Below are 18121 nucleotides of genomic sequence, written 5' to 3'. Positions count from 1 at the left end.
AGTGTGAGGTTCCATGCTGAAGAGGCAGATCGGCAGGTGAGAAAGATCACTGTTCTTGCGGAGTTCTGTTCCCAGCATCTACATCGCGCCCCTCACCACCTCCTTTAACTCTGGCTCCAGGACATCCAGCACCTTCTTCTGGCCTCCACAGGCACCTCCACACATGTGCACACCCACACACACAGGCACAGACACAGACACACACACAGACACAGACACACACACACAAAATAATAATAATAATAATAATAATAAATCTTTTTATTTATCTAAGCTGACTCCATCAGACACCCACCTCTGACTCACAATGTATTTCACCTCATCCTTCTATCCCACGTTTGCCCCATTGGCCATTCCAGCTCATAAAAATATTATCAGGGTGTTTGTTTTTAGGAAAATGTAGAACTTTAGAACGAAAACAAAAATTCACTCCAGGGCTACAATAAAAATAACAGCATTGCATTTGCTCTCCTTAATTGCCTAGTAATTTTCCTCCACTCTGGGTATCAAGGGCCTTCTGCTATCTCCTTGGGTATCTTGTCTGATTTGAATCCAGCTCAGGCAATTACCGAACTCTGGTGGGGAGCATTTGGGCCAGCTTGTCTGCTAATTTGTTTCTGCTTCCACTGACTGAATTCCTTTGGAGTTGCCTCCGGCAATCAAACCTTCAGATCCTGGAGAGGGGGGGTCAGTGTTATGAACCCCCAAGAGAAACAAACGTCATTTTTCTAACTCGCACCCTGGGTTCTGCCTAGTAGAGACATCACTAGGCCTCCACTAGTGTTCCACACAGTCTGGGTATTCATGTGTGCTCTGAGCTGCAGCAAGTGTTCGGATAGGAGGAGGATTTTCCATTCCTTGGCTTATTTCCTATAAACATGATGATCAAGGTGGGGTAATTATCTAGATTCCAGAGATGCTCAATTTTCACAGCCTTGTCGGAAGAGACAAAAGGCAGAAAGAACCTTTTCTCGTGTGCTCTCCTGTGCACAGCAGAAGGAAAGAAGAGGGTGAGCAGGCCGTGGGGAAGGATGCCAACTCCAGTATCTGCAGAGAGGATGGAGGCGTTCATTCGGTCCCATATCACCAGGCTGGCAGGACTTTTATGGATGAAGCTGCTGAGGCTCAGAGAGGCTGAGAAATCTGGCCAACACCACACAGCTTGTAAATGTAAAATCCAGGAACAAATAATGCAGTATTGCGTCCAGCCCCTCTTTTCTGGTACGCCCTGCACTGCCTTTGGAAAAGGCATTCATTGAAAGTGGGGATGCTCTCTCCTGCTATTTTTGTTGCAGACTTCAAATTATCTAAGTGTCTTGAGCAGTCACATATAGATAAAATTCTTGGGGGAAACTTGGGATCCAAATGTTCTCCGACACGCCAGCATGGGGTGTGTTTAATCCTTTAGCTATAGAGATTAAAGGTGAACGACCCCGGCCCAAGATGAATGAGGGGAGCCCGAGAAATCCCTTCCCTAACTGGTGATTAAAAATCCATCTAAACAGACTTCCCAGGCTCCAAGCTTCCCCTTTCAGCCTGCTGAGTGGTCCAATCTCTGACCGGGCCAGACTTCTGGCCCAACTTCAGGCTTTCCTCTCCCACATGTAAGCTAAGAACCGAAGCTGGGCTGGCCTATGAGTCACTGGACCAGGCTGGGGACCGAGGCACTTCTGACCTTTCTGCTAGTCCCATGTGTTTGGGAACATCCTTCTTTTCTTACATGCCCTCCCATTTCATTTCCTTCCAGCTTCTGATGCTCTGGGGGAGTGTCACAGTAGCTAACGCTATCCAGCAGACTCAGCTCTCAAAATGAGTCATTTGATGCTAAGCACAGGCATGGCATTCTTACTAAGAACCGTCATGGCTGTGTCTCCCCTTTCTTTTCTGCCATTCTATTACCTAGACTTATTAATAGCAGGCGAGTGCCTGTATTGCATTTCTGTGAGTGTTCAACACCCTAAGGAAGCCCTTTGGCTATGAAGCCTCCTGGGATAGAATGAGATTGAAGGTCATGGAAGGATCAGGCACAGAGGGAAAAGAAAATTCATACTGAGCATCTAGAAAACCAGTCCAGTGCTCCAAAAGAAGCAGTGGGGACTAGAGGCAAAAAGCATTGGCTTCTAGGTAGAAGGGAACCGACTTCAAAACCTAGGTCATCGCTTGCATTAAAGGGAAGCCCTTTAATCTCTCTGAGCTTTAGAACTCTTGTCTTTTAAGATGGTCGGAGTGGCATGCACTTGTAACCCCAGCACTGGGGATGTTGAAAGAGGACCTCAAATTTGAGGCTAGCCTGGGCTACAGAGCAAAACGTGGTCTCAGCCACAACAAATAAAACCTGTCAACCTTTAACTGGTGCTAGCAATGTTGACTTTGTACTGTAGTGGGGATTTAAACAGAATGGTCCTGTATGACCGCCACGATCATTGGGATGATAAAGCGTGTTTCACGAGGGGTACCAGTCCACCACTGTTACACACTTGCAGTTCTTTCCCATCTCCTCTGTAAAACACCTGAAAACACAGACAGATTTTACCCCACATCTCATGACTGTTCGGGAGCTTTCCTTACAGGATGTTTAACCCTTTCCTGCCTGATTGCTTGCCTGAGTCTAAAATATGATGAATCAAGACGGTGGGTGCGAAAGTGGGGTGCTGTGCATCCAAGGATTTCTTTCTTTTCTTTTTTTTAAAAAAAGCACTTTTCTGTCTCTGCCACTTTCTCTCTATATCCTCCACTAAGCGACCTTCAGATGAGGCACAATTCTATGGTCCAGAACTAAGGAACTTGCAGCAGGAGCTAAGCATGAGAGACCATCTGGATTCCTTGAAGTTGATCCAGACAGGCTTCTTGATGTGGAGAGAGGCATCCATACTCATGGCAAAGGAGGAAAAGAGGTTCTTGGCATGGTCACAAAAGCCCTCTGAAAGAGGTGGGGGTTAGAGATCAAGATTGCTGGGGTAGGTCTTGGGACTGCCTCTGTAAGCTCTTTCAGGCTGCCCTAACTGGCTAAGTGGCTCAAAGCAAGCTCCCCAATGACTTAAGCACACAACCAAATCTAGGAAACAGGGACCAACACAAGCCAGCTGCCTGGGCTAGGCTGGTGTGTGCGAGGCCAGAGAGCAGACGCAGAAACGGCGCTGCCGGTAAATCCACACGGGACCCAGGTGCCACCTGTCCCATGCAGCTGTCCCGTGAAGAAGCCAGGTTACACGTGGAAAGATAGTAACACGGACCCCGGCTCCTTCTCTTTCCACAGCTGTGGGTTACAACACACTGCTGCTTTCTGTGCACCGTGAGTCTCCACGGTAGCCGTGCCTACCGATAAGACTAAACACTCCTGGTACATCCTTAAGAGGATGCAGAAGTTCCTGAAAGTATGCATTAGACTTATTCCCCAAGGGGATGCAAAAGATAAAGACAGATTCAACTCTGAGGACAAAGATCAGGGCAAGAGTATCAGAGAAGAAATAAAAGTAAGCCGTAGCAGCAGGGAACTGTGCTCTAAATTATACAAACTAGGCTAGTCCATATGTGTATATGTATATGTATATATATATATATATATATACATATACATATACACATATATGCATATATATGTATAATATATATTAGGGATACATAATATATAAAACATAGTATAATATGTAATATAAATTATATATGTTATTATATGTTCATATTATATATGAATTTAATTATATATTAATTTAGTTTATGTATATTGTGTAATTATTAATATTATTAATTGTATATAATTGTTGATTATTCTAATATATTATTAATAATAATAATATATATGGAGGGAGAGAGAGGAAAAGCTCACTATGTATATGTAGCCCAGGCTGGCCTCAAATTTGAGATTCTTCCTCCTAAAAGTAAGAACACTCAGGTAAATCCAGCCAAAGAGCATGCTGCCCAGTAACTTCTTAAATAAAAAAATAGACGCTTTAAAAAATTGTTGGACTGGCTGGTTTGGTGTGTCAACTTGACACAAGCTAGAGTCATCAGAGAGGAAGGAGCCTCAGCTGAGGAAATGTCTCCATGAGATCCAGCTGTAAAGCTTTTTCTCAATTAGTGATCTATGGGGGAGGGCCCAGTCCATCCCTGGGCTGCTGGTTCTGCATTCTATAAGAAGGTGGGCTGAGCAAAGCCATAGAAGCAAGTCAGTAAGCAGCACCCTCCATGGCCTCTGCACTAGCTCCTGCCTCCAGGTTCCTGCCCTGCTTGAGTTCCTGACTTCCTTTGGTGATGAACAGCGATGTGGAAGTGTAAACTGAATAAACCCTTTCCTCCCCAAGTTGCTTTTGGTTCACGGTGGTTTGTTACTGCAGTAGAAACCCCAACTAAGGCAAAGGTCAATGGCTTCACAGGTTTTTTTGTGTGCTGTTACAGTTGCAGTTATGGTTTGGTGGGGCTTTGTTGCTGTTTGTTTTGGTGTGGCTTTATTTTGTTTTCTTGGCTGGGGGGGGGTTATTGTTATATTAGGTTTGTGTTTATTTTTTGAGAAATAACTTAATGTTGGGTGAGTAGGAAGGCAGAGAGGATCTGGAAGGACTTGGAGGAAGAGAAGAATATGTTCGAAATATATTTAAATTTAAAAATTGTTTTGTTTTGTTTTTCGAGACAGGGTTTCTCTGTGTAGCTTTGCGCCTTTCCTGGATCTCACTCTGTAGACCAGGCTGGCCTCGAACTCACAGAGATCCGCCTGGCTCTGCCTCCTGAATGCTGGGATTAAAGGCGTGCGCCACCACCGCCCAGCTAAAAATTGTTTTAAGTAATAAAAATATATTAAAAAAATCTAATATGGCCATGAAAAAGATGTCAACATCATGGAAGTTAAAAGCAGCTGTCTGTGTAGAACATTCTGGGTTTGAGAGAATTCAAGAGAAGGGTGGGGATGTTGCTCAGTGGGAGAGTGCTTGGTTGCCTAACACACATAAAGTCCTGGGTTGGTCTCTGACTGGGGGTGGATGGGATGAATGTTAAAGAGTCAAAAAAGCAAAAATTAGACACTGTATTTTATTCTTTATTTGTTCCTCCCCTCCCCCACCCGAACCTATAACAGGTTACAACCATTGGTTGGCAGCATTTGAGTATAGATTGAATAACGGATCATATTCCTGTTTTGGTGTTCAATTCCCTGTGTAAATATTTATCCAATATTTACAATTGGATGTCCCTGATCTCAGGAGATGCTCACTGAAATGGTCAAAGGTAAGATGTTACAATGTCTGCAACACACTTGTAAACTCTCAATGGCTCAGCAAAAGGATGCCGACGGCGGTGATGGTGGTGGTCACGCTGATGGTACACTGTCCCCAACACTCACACTTGGAGCTACTGTCCAAAAAAATTGAAGGTAAATGGTGTTCACTGCATGCAGGTTTTCTTAAAGTCTTGGATATTTTTCTAACTAAAATGACAGGGGAGAAGAAAGGGGAGGTGTTATTGATTTAAAATCATGTATAGGCTTATCCAGCAAACATAATATGTGGGCCATTACCGAATCCTCATTGGTCAAACCAACTATCAAGAAAGACGTGCCTGAGAAAAACCTTTGAAAATTGAATATACATTAGGTCCTAGATGATATTGAGGAACCACTTGCGTGCTGGTGTGCTAGTGGTCTTTGTGTGCTAGAGAGGCACAGAAGTGTGTGAAGACGCTGGTATGATATTTAGGACTGGCTGTTACACAGGCCAGAAGGTAAAAGAATAAAAAAGCAAATAAGAGAAAAACAAGAGCGAGGATAGTGACGGCTCTTGAAGCTAGGTAATGGATAAACAGGCGTTCTTTCCCATGAGCGTCTGAGTTGTGTGCCTGAAAAATCTCAATAAAACTTTATTGGGCCCTAAAGAAGAACAAAAGGTAGGAAAACAGGAAGAACTGGAGCTCAATCCGTCGTATGTTTTCTCTCATTTGTGGAATTTATGGGGGAAAGGACTATTAGGAGGTAAGAAGGAAGGGAGGAGGAGAGGAAAAGAGCAACAGAGAGGATGAATATGGATGAAATACATTGTATGCGCGTAAGCCATTACTTTGTCCAATTAATGCACACTGATTTTTAAAAGATCTTTATATATATATATGAAGAGGGTCGTTTGTAAATAAAATAAATTCTTCTGGAGGATAGGAACAAACAACTTATAAATTAATCATTTGTAAATCGCAGCCTTTCTCTAGGACCTTTAGGAACTTAAATTCATTTGTTTTTTGTTTCTGTTTTTTTATTTACTTTGGGTTCAAATCCCTCTCCCTCATCCCTAGCCCTTCCTTCTCACTCACCAGCAATAACAAAACAAGTGAGTATCGCTGTCCCAAAGGCTCCCGCATACATATTTTCGTCCCTGTCTAGCGACAGGAGAACGGCAGCATCGGGGTGCATTGTGAAGAGGCTCACAGCGACTCTGGGCTGGGCTGAGACCAGGACCTTGGACCTTAGACCTCTGCTCTAGCCGTCAGCGAGCTTGTCCTCTCTTGACCATCCAGAATGAAGGCCGCTCTAGTCTCTATAGTAACCAATCTGCCTAAAATAGGAATTAGGTGGGGGAACAAAACGTTTAAAGCCAATTGGATCCATTCATCCCCGAACAATGTCAATTTAAGGGCTGTTACCCGAGTTGTTGGCTTATTGAATGGTCTCCCACCATGTGCTCCGCTAAAGGAAGTGGGGGAGGGGAGCTGTAGCCAACACCCCACCCCATACAGAACCACGGATGCTCTCTCCCCTCCCCCGTCTTTAAACATCTCTTTTATATCCCAGAGTCATAAGCTTTTAAAACAAACTTTCAGTCAAGGCTGTTTTATGGCCACAAGACTGAGACAAAAAAAAGTAGAAATCTGAGAGTCGCCGACAGGCAAAGCAAGCTTCCCAGGAAGCGAGGGGACTGAGCCCAAATCCTGTGCAGAAACCTCGGGGTTACAGGTAGGTCTTCCAAGAGCAGCTCCCCCACAGACAGTCCTGGAAAGGGGGTGCAATAGTAGCTGGAGCTAACATGGCCCTAAAATGGGAGGTGAAACTGTCCAGCCTGTGGCAATGTCCACCTGCTCGACAGGGTCACAGGACAGTTTAACGGGGGTGACTGTAGGGTACGATGGCAGGTGTGCACAATAATTCATTTGCGTTCCCTGCCGCTGCGGCTTCCTTTAGTCTGCCTGTGATGCATAACTTCAGCTCCACTCTGCTCTCAGTTTTTCCAGCCTAAACAGTTTTTGACTTCCAAAATATTGCCAGGTGTGGGGAGTGGAATTCCTGTGTCCTGTTAAAATAGTCTAGCGTTCTTAGTTTTTGGCTTTTTCCAAGGAAGACAGTTTAAGCAGCACAATTCATCCCTTTCTCTTTCCTCTTCCCTCTATCCAAGAAACAGGAAGTCTAGTTGCTCACTTGGATGTTTTTGAGGAGCATCTATGAGCCTTGGCCAGTGACACGTAACCAACGTGTCAACAGCTGAGTGTCAGCATGGCCAGGCTTGCCAGGTTTAGCAACCCAAAATCGGGATGATCAGCTCCATTTGAAATTTAGGTGAGTAATTATTTAGTCTGAATAAGTTCCAAGTACCACATGAAACCTGCATATGATTAAAAAAAATGAACATTATTTCTTAGAAAATCCAATTTCACTGGGTACTTTGTATTGTGTCTAACAGCCCTAAGTCACACAACACAATTAGCTACTGTCCCGGAATATACACAGAAAATTACTTCCGAACAAAAAGACCTGAACTGAAGAGAGGTGGGTATAAAGAAGGTCTTAATGCAAGGAGCGGTCGATGCCAGGTAACCAAAGCCAAGAAGAACTGGTTTACCAGTGACCTGAGGAAGAAACCAGGTCATAGGATTTGGGAAATTGCAAAACGTTTCTGAACTTGAAGCATAGGACACCTTGTGTGAAGCACCTTAGGGTCCATTAAGGAGAGCCTGGGGTGTCACTCAATGGTAAATCTAGTGTGTACTAGGTTCAGTCTTCAGCACTATTTAAAAAAAAAAATCTAAGGAGGACGGATATTGTTCAATAGGTCATGAAGTGTCCTTAGAATGTTTTATGCAGTGGTTCTCAACCTGTGGATTGAGATCCCTTTGGGGGTTGAATGACTTTTTTATAGGGATTACCTAAGAACATCAGAAAATTCAGATATTTACATTATAATTCATAACAGTAGCAAAATTACAGTTATGAAGCGTCAATGAAAATAATTCTCTGGTTGGGGGTCAGCACAGCATGAGGGACTGTATTAAAGGGTCGCAGCATTAGGAAGGTTGAGAACCACTGAACTAATAAAAGGAAGAGGTCGCAGGGAGCCTTGGAAAGGCTGTGACAGCATCCCCAGGGAGTTCCTGATAAGGACTGAACACAAGGCAATGTTTTTGGAGATAAGGGGACAAGCGAATCTGAGAGATGATGACTCCCACTTGTCCGGACTGTTGATGCGCAAGGCACTTGGCAGTGAGAAGCACAGCCCTAATGCGTCTAACTTGGGAGATTGAGAGAGCAACGCTAATGGGCTTGGCCATGAACACCACAATGCAGCCTCTTGATGAGTTAACTCCAGTCTAGAATGGAGCAGTCAGTCAACATGTCCTAATTAGAAATCTCTCTCTTTAGAAGTAGTTAATTAGCGATCGGGAACCCCAACCAGGAGTCCACCACCTTCGGAGTGATTCCTTGGCCCTTCAAAAGTTTGTCTGGGTCTGTCCCAGAGGCTTTACTGCTTGGCTTCTGATGGAGACAGGTTGTGAGCGAGGAGGATGGCACCGCCCCACAGCCTGGCATGAAGAAGCTAAAAGGCCCATCCATTTGTCATCGTCTTCAGAACTCAGACCCATAGCTGCTGTGTCTGTAGGTCTCTAATGAACTTGACCCTAGGGGCAGAAAGATTGGCATACTCTGCTTTTGAAATAACCTTTGTATTTGTTTTTTATGCCTATGGACAAATATTCACATGTCTGCCCAAATTTGATTCAAGCTGTCTTTTCTTTGTGGTTGTTTCCTCCTTTTTATTTGTTTGCTTGTTCGTGTTTGGTCTGGGTGTTGTTTTGAGACAGGGCTTCATTATATACCCAGAATAGCCTCGAACTCTTGATCTTCCTGATTCAGCCACTGGGATCATGGGTTGCTCTGAGCCAAGCTCCCTTCAATACACTCTGTAGCACTAGGGTTGTAACCAAGAGGACTAGGAGTCTTCCCCGTGTTTACCTCCCAATGCCAGGGGCCAATGTACCCTAGTGGTATCTAAAGGACATTAACTATTGGCTACATGACCGATTTAGCTTAAGGCCTTCCAAAACAGAGGCCAGTGGAAATGGACGGCAGGCCAAGGGAGAGTGTGGTCTTTAAAATGCAACTCGCATGCTGTCCCACCAGCCCCCAAATCACCTAAACATTGCTATTTACTTCATGTCTCCTGTGCAGACTCCTTCCCCGGCCCTCTCTGAGCCGGATTTAATCGATGATGCTCAGCTGAAGAAACATGATCACACATGACAACTTTCTGAAAAGCCTGGAAAGACTTAGAAAATAAAGCAAATAAACGGAAGCATCCCTCCACAGATGTGGGCTCCGAATAGAAGGTTGGATTGTAAACCTTCCAGACGTCCAGGCTCCACGGCTGTTTTTGAAAGACATTCCAATAACAGATGCCCCTTTAATTGGGGCATGATTTGATAGAAAGCAGCAGGCACAATTCAAAAAAAAAAAAAATACCTCTCTCGAGACATGTCAGAGCAAATTAGCCGTGAGACTGAAACCATTTCCCATTGAGTTTAATGAAGTTAACTAGATAAGTAAATATGGACAATCGGAAAAGGGTACAGTGTCCTGTCCTCCATGGGGGGTGGGGGTGGGGCTCCTTCAGACATCGACAGCAAACATGGACTCTCATTTGGCTATTTTAAAATATCACAATGCCCTCACTCTACGTCTGTCTTTTTCTTCTCCAGAACCTTCTGTAAGAAGAACTGCCTACGCAATGTTTACCGACCTAGAAATCAGTGGTACTGCGGTCCGCACGCTGTTCCCATATGGAGTGTGTCTGCTAACAAGCCAGGAAATGGAATCTGAAGGAGAAACTGAAAATATTTCTCAAATGGAATTCAGTGATACCTTTCATTTCCAAGTTTCCTTGGTCTGATTAGCAGAAATAACTGACTTGACCTCAGGTTAGAGGTAAGGTTCTTCACCCTAGCAACTTACAATTTAAAATAAACTTCTAAAAGGACCAAGTTTACTTCCTTTTTGTTGTTACTGTTGTAGCTCTCTGTGATTACTATTTTCTCAGCTTATGGATACACTGCCTTAAAGAGTTAGGCATGCAGAATATGACATCAGCTGGTTTCCAGGCCCAATTCTGTCACTCTTACTACTTGGTACCCGGTCTGAACAAAAATGAGCAGACTCTTCATATAAAGTTCATTGGGTACTTCATATATAGTAGAAGCCCTGTTAAGAATATTTTATATATCATCTAATTAATGCTGGAAATAAACTATTAAAGCATTTTTCTTTACTTTATAGATATGGGACTTAGACATAGAGAAGTTAAAGGACCCTCCAAAGGCTACTTAGCAAGCTAGTGTGACTCAGGTATAGAAGTCACAACTACCCATAGCTGTTGTGGTGGTTTGGATGAGAATGTCCCCCATAGGCTCATATATTTGCATCCTTGGTCTCCAGTTGATGAATGTTTGGGAGGATGAAGAGGTGTGGCCTTGTTGGGGAGCCTATGCCAAGCTCGCTCTCTCTCTCTCTCTCTCTCTCTCTCTCTCTCTCTCTCTCTCTCTCTCTGCTTTCTTCCTGCAGATCAGGATAGAGCTCTCAACTACTTCTCCAGCACCATGCCTGCCTGCACGCCACCGTGATCCTTGACATGATAGCAATGGACTAACCCTCTGACACTGTAAGCCAGCCCCCAATTCAATGTTTTCTTTGATAAAAGTTGCCTTGGTCGTGGTGTCTCTTCACAGCAATGGACCAGTGACTAAGACAGCTAAGAGATGTCACTTCTGGGAGGGGGTCTTGATCAAGTTTCCAAAGTCTCTGAATTTGAGGAAGAAGATGCATTCCTGGTGACAGGAAGAATGGTCGCTCAATGGGCAGAAATGCAGAGCAGAATGGGAGCAGCAGGGGGCAAATTTGTCCACACTGAACTTGACGGGCTGACAGAGAAATCCCCAAGTAAGGGGGACAAAAGTCAGAGGTGAAGATACAGAACTAAATCCCTTACAAGAAGATAATGATTGACACTGTGCAACTGAGAAGGAGCACACCCAGGGTAAGGGCAAAGAAATGGTTGAGAAAGCTAAGGTAAAGTAAAGTTAAGATACCACAGAAAGGGCTGGAGAGATGGCTCGGTGGTTAAGAGCACTGGCTGCTCTTCCAGAGGTCCTGAGTTCAATTCCCAGCAACACATGGTGGCTCACAACCACCTATACTGGGATCTGTTGCCCTTTTCTGGCATAAAGTTGTACATGCAGATAGAGCACTCCTATGCATAAAATAAATAAATCTTTTAAAAAAAAAGAAAAAGAAAAATCTATGTGGGTGATTTATTTAAAAAAAAAAAATACCCACAGAAGGATGGCCCACAATGCCAGTATCTCGTTCCCCAAATCAAGACAAGCAGAGGCTATGGTGCATCAGGGAGTCCCTGGTGACCCTCCAGAAAAGGGTAGCATGCTAGGGTTCCAAACCTGAGCACAGTGTTAAGAAGAAAGTCTCAGAAGAACTGATCTGGAGCAGGAAAGCATGTGCTTCCTCTTTCAAGGAATACAGTGTCATCAGAGAAGTAGTCAAGAAGCAGGGAAGAGAGGGGAATGTCGGGAGAAGGCGATCTCTAGCATGGGTCAGGTTGGGCACTTTTCACTCTGTGGAGAAGGAGCCACAAAGAAGAGGGGATAATTGGAGGGATGGAATCTTGGAGGCCAGGGTTCAAGTGCAAAGGTGGGGGGGGAGGTGTTTTGAAGCCCAGTCATCTATATCATCAGCTCCCTATCATCTAGAATCATCATCCCTCCTCGGGTTGGTTCAAGCTCTCAACTACTGAGCTACCCCCTGGCCCTCTTACTGCATGCTAACTTAATTAACGATGAGGCCAGAAGTTCTTCCTACAGCCACTTTGCTTGTACAAGTGCAAAACTCTTTTTCATAGTCCCTTCAAATAACCACTCCATTATACTTTGCAAGGTACACGGAGGAAAGGATGGCTGCATTACTTATGCTTGACTTTGTGAGGTTAATGCCTTCCTCTTTACATGATGCTGAACCTCCTCACTGAACTAAACTCATATGCTATCTGCCTGAGGCCTAACGCTTCAGTAAGTTTATTGAAGCATGATTTAATCAGTACAAAAATCAATTCAACTAAATCAACACCAGAGGTGGTTAAGTTGGTGTAAGACCAACCACATCATCTTGCAATCCCTGGATTTTAACACCTGGAAATTTGCAAACCACTCACATGCATGGTGGAAGTCTAGGCTTGCTCACCCCCTGGAGGGGACCCTCATGGAACATTGGCATCCTTCACACTCAACCTGCCATGTCTATGTTTCCCTCTCCTTGACTTTACAGCTGATCACAAATGCCTTTCACCAGAACCTACTCTTTTAATCCTGGCTGCTATGGATAATGACTTGGTCCCCAGTGAGTCTACAAATCCCTTTATGTGTCCAGCATATCCTACTTCACTCTTTCCAAGGGCCAACTTTTGCTTCTCACTTGGCCTCTGTATTAATCACTTTTCCCATGCTGTGGTAAAACACTATAACCAAGGCAGCTTATAGAAAAATAAGTTTAGCCGGGTGGCGGTGGCGCATGCCTTTAATCCCAGCACTCAGGAGGCAGAGCCAGGCAGATCTCTGTGAGTTCGAGGCCAGCCTGGGCTACCAAGTGAGTTCCAGGAAAGGCGCAAAGCTACACAGAGAAACCCTGTCTCGAAAAACCGAAAAAAAAGAAAAGAAAAGAAAAAAAAGAAAAGAAAAGAAAAATAAGTTTATTCGGGCTTATGGTTCCAGAGGGCTAGAGTCCATGGTAATGGAATTAATGGATGGTGGCTGTAGCTGTAGCTGAGAGCTCACACCTTGAACCACAAGCAGAAAGCTGAGCACTGGGAATGGTGTGTAGCTTTGAAAACTCAAAGCCTCCACCCAGTAACATACATTCTCCAGCAAGGCCACACCTCCTAAACTTACCCAACAGCCCCTCCAACTGGGAACAAGTCTTCAAACACCTGAGCCTATGGGGGACATTCTCGTTCAAACCACCACAGCCTCCTAATGCATAAGGAAAATCCAGTCAGTCTGGAAGGACTCCAACTTCCTGCCACCTTCGTCATAAATATATTCACATCATCACTCACCATTTTTGCCTTTACACGTCTGCAAGGCTGAGATGGCCCTCCCCTTGACCAGAGTCAGTTTCTGCCTTGAACCCCACCCCTCTCTTTCCACCTTCCTTCACTACACTACAGGCTTCTCTCTCAAGCTCCCTACTGGGCTGGAAGTTACCGCAGCCTCCTCTGGCCTGAAACATCTGCCTTTGGTCGAAGGTTCCTCAGCTCCCATAAATCCTTTTTGTCTTTTCCTCACCAAATCTTTCAAAAATGCAACCTCATGTACCATTCCTTGTTACCCTTCCTTAATTCCCTGAAACCGGGCTTCCACATCTTTCTTAGCCACAGGTGACCCCGGGGTGTCCCACTCCCACATATTATGACTCCAGAGCCCCGGTTACCCTCTGCTTTTGTCCACGTGGATGACCTCACACCTGCTCTGAGCTCCCCTGACTCCCATGAGCCTGCACTTCCACAGTTCCCTCCCTAACTCCGTAAGAAAATATGGGGAAGTGGCTCAGCGGTTAAGAGCACTGGCTGCTCTTCCAGAGGACCCAGGTTCAAGACCCAGCACCTACTTTGTGGCTCACAAACATCTCTAACTCCAGTTCCAGGGGATCTAATGCCCCTCTCCTAGCCTCCACAGGTACCACACATATAGGTGGTGTATAGACATACATACTGGCAAAATACCTATATACATATAAACAAACAAATGAATGAATACATAAGAAAACACATTTTCTTATACCTGCCATATGCTAGGGATGGCACAGATCTAGGGATGAGGAAAGTTGAGCCAATGCTTATTCTCACAGAGAGTGCTGCTTAATTGGAGACACCCTGGCAGACAGCTAAGAAGGAAGTATGTGGGGATTCTTGGTTTTCAGGACAGCAGTATAAACACTGAATTAGTAAATAATGATCCATGACTCCCAGAGGAAGGGAGGGCCAAGTTCCAACAAGCCTAATGGTCATCAACCAGTTACTATTGCTCTTGTTTTATGTGTTTCTCTTTAAAGACACCCAATTCAATATATTTTTAAAGTAATTAATTATATGCAGGATTTCTTTATTTAGGAAAAAAAAAAATACCAGCTAAAGAAGCTTAATATTTTCCTGATCCTAAAAAACAGGAACTCTCCTAGATCAGAGTTTCTCTGTTCACAGAAAATTCAGGACCAGCAGCCTTAAACATCTCCCTTGTGTGCGCAGGGCTCCCCCAAGCCAAGCCAAGCATAACGCACACAGCCTCATAGCGTCTTTCGAACTCAACTCACATTATCAGCACCTGAGTCTCGCCACCACCGTACAAATTATCCTGACACTTTAATTACGTTTCTTCAACTAAAATGTATGGACTGTTGTGATTGACTTTCAGCCCAACACATTGGGTTTTCTTGAGAACAAAGACAGAGCTTACTGACCCAGGGAATGAGAGTGGAGATGGCAATAGAGTCCTCCACAGGCAGAGGACAGAGGACACTGGGGTCTAGAGTCAGAGAGACCTTGGACACAGTGCTGCCGGGTGCCTACTAGACCTCAAACGTAGACTCTTGTCTTCTCTGAGTTTCAATGAACTCATCCATTCCATGGGAGATATGGGTTAGAAGAAGGCTTGAAGACTTTAAACACATGCTGCATGTGAATTTGCTACCTCTTGGGTGGGTCACTACCACTAATTAGTGGTACAGGCTTCAGTTGGCTTCCTTTCATTCAGACCGCCTCGATTTTCAGGACTATGGCCCTGTCCACTTGCCTGGTTGACTCTCTGGCCACTGCAGCATGAGCTGGTACCAAGAGCTACTATGGCACTGCAGGGGAGGAAACCGTCTTAGCGTAACTTAAATGAAAGACTTAGAACAGAGTGAGTTCCAGGAAAGGTGCAAAGCTACACAGAGAAACTCTCTCTGGGCAGGGAGGGGAGAGGGGGGAGGGAAGAAGAAGCAGCAAGAGCCCTGGGAAGGAAGAAAGGTAGGAGGGGAGACAGAGGCCACTGAAGACAGAAGCACAGTAAGGTCCAGTGATCGGGGAAAGAGGGCTAGGAGGGAAAGAAAGCATAAATCTGTTCAAGGACAGCAAACAGCAAATGAACTGTCATGACACTAACCATGACCTACCTCCTGATTCCCAGGATGACTCAGGCTCTCCCTGGTCAGATTTGGCTCACAGGGAGGGAAAGGCCCAGCAGGCTGAAAAGAAATGCTTCTGTGAACTTCTGGCCAGGCTGTTGGAGCCCATGTGTGGAGACATGGGACAAAAGAGAAGGTCTGGAGAAATCAGGGATCCAGTTCATGTTCCTGGTTGTCATGTGAGGCTAAATTCCAACTGAACCAAAGACAAGGACCCAAATTTAACCCAAAATTTGGGCATGGTGTTACCAAGTCTAATGATGACACAGATTTTAGACATGCTTCCTGCATGATGGTCCCTAGTGGTGACAGATTTGGGGGACCTCTTTTCCTGAGATGACCACTCTGCAGAGATCCAAAGTCTATATGAGAGCTTGGAATCCCCGGTTCAGTTTAAAATAAAATTCCACAAAAGTCAAAGAAGGATCCCCCTCAGTTTCTGTAACCTACTCTTTTTCATGCATGCAAAGGGAAAACTGGGGTTCTCAGGGTCCTCATGTGAACTCCTACAAGGAAAAAGACCACCTCCTCTCCCCTCCCTCTGCACCCCACAATAGCAAACCACCACAGTGGCATCCTTGCTTCCTCTTAGTTTTAGTCCCGTTCTCTCCCCATTCACCACCACCACCACCACCACCCCTTCCCCATTTTTCCAAATTCTTCTTCCCGATGAGTCAGGGATTGAAAATTCTTGGCATCCTTGTTGAACAAATAGTGTTTGTCCACAGTGATCCTGGTCAGTGGCAAACCTGCCATCGCTCTGGGACAAGGAGGTGTGAGGATACAGCCCACGTGTCTGCCCAGGACCCTGGTCTATACGGGTGTCAGGCCACTGGGCTCCAGGCTTTGCTTGGCTTCTCTCCTGGCTAGCTGGGCTGACATGCACAGAAGAGAAGAAGGAAAGGAAGAAAAGAAGGGACCAATGGGAGGGCGGGGAGTGCTGCTTTGATATAAATCTCCTATTTGCTCGTACTGGGGGGTGGGGAGGGGACGTAAGCTGTTACCTTCTCCTCTTCTCTCTCAGCCTGCCCCATTGAGAGTGCTGTGTGTTTTGGAAAGCTCTGGAAGACGCATATCCTGAAGATCCATGGGCACAGAAGTGTCCCAATACTCCCTGAAAATCCCCCCACAGGGTTGGGCAGACAGGCAGGAATCACTTACCTGCCTTAGCAGGCCCCGCCCAGCACCAGTACCTACATTAGCCAGGGAACAGGAGAGTTCTTTCTGCCATGCAGGGCTTTTCTATTTCTCTTTCCATAGCTTTGGAGCCTCTGCTAATGCCTTATGATTAATATATTAATTGTACAAATTAATAGGTGCCCTGAGGCATTTTCAGACATGCCTGTATCGTGCCTTGGGTTTGTTACTTTCCCTTCCTTTCTGCCCTCTTTTGTCCTCCTGTCCCTCTCCTCCCTCCCCTCCCTCCCCTCCCTCCCCTCTCACCTCCTTCTTCCAGGATGGTCCCTCCATTTCCGGATCTAGATACCTGTTTCAGTGCTTTTAAATTCAAAGGTTTCAAGGGTCACTCACTCCCAGCAGCCACGTGTGATCGAACCCAACTTCTTACAGAGAGCATGGGCAAGGCCTAGGAAAATGGACACCCTTTGAAGTCATACAGCGGAAGAGTAAGAGCCTGAGACACAGTCCGTCACTCAGCACGTTTACTGGGTGTTTAGCATCCACCAGGCACCACTGCCTGCGGAAGCTCATCATTCTTAGAAGCATGCATGGGTGCCCCCGCTGCTGCTCCCATGTGCCCCTCTTCTGGAGACTTTCCATTCCCAGCCCCACAGTCTAACCCCAAGACCTCCAGGGCCACTCGCAGCATTCCTGAAGACTTAGAAGAGGGGCTTTTTTGTGTGCGACCTTTTTCCTCCGGGACCCTGGAATGCATCTTCACAGAGCTTGCTGATTTACAGCCCTGCTGTCTTTCAAAGAATTCCCTGGCCTGTGTTGAGTCAACAGATAAAAAGAAAAGGCTGGTTAAAGGTTCTGTCGCGGGAGCTAGTTGTCCCTTGCACTGGCAGAATGCTTTCTTTAACCCTGGGCCTGGCTCTGGCCCCTGAAAATGCACCATGGTCCCACAAGTGCTCAGCATCTGTGTGGGAGACTTCAAAGCTCCCAGTGATGCCGGCGATAAGCATATCCTGTGCCGCATCCAACCTTGTTCCCAAGCTGCTGTTCTACCCTATATCAAGTTCCGGGCTTTACAGAACGGCCTTCAAGCTTTGTTTTGTGGGTCACATTAGCCTGTTTTCTAATTCCACGGTAGTTACTCTGCTCGAAAAAACGATTGCTACATCCTGTTTGTGTTTTCCAACCGTTCTAAAAAGAATCCATTCATTCATTTGTTCATTCACCCATTTACTCAACGATCTTCACCCCTGTTATAGAGTTAAGAGCCCAGCAATAGTTGAGAAAACTGGCTGATGCCTCGGGACACTACCCTCATCCCTGCTCCAGGCCAAGCTACGCTGTCCCCAGCTGACAGGAATGCTGTTGGCTGGTGACTCACGACTGAGTTCTCCCTAGGAGTTGTCCTTGGCCAAAGGGAACTCTATCCCTTGGGGAAATGTCTCTTCTTGGGATAGCCAGCCTCCAAGGCCTGGTAGCCAAAGAGAACTCTGTCCCTTAGGGAAATGTCTCTTCTCGGGACAGCCA

The sequence above is a fragment of the Peromyscus eremicus genome, chromosome 11, assembly GCF_949786415.1.
Source record: "Peromyscus eremicus chromosome 11, PerEre_H2_v1, whole genome shotgun sequence".
NCBI classification, from domain to species: Eukaryota; Metazoa; Chordata; class Mammalia; order Rodentia; family Cricetidae; genus Peromyscus; species Peromyscus eremicus.
This window is presented reverse-complemented; position numbering follows the sequence as displayed.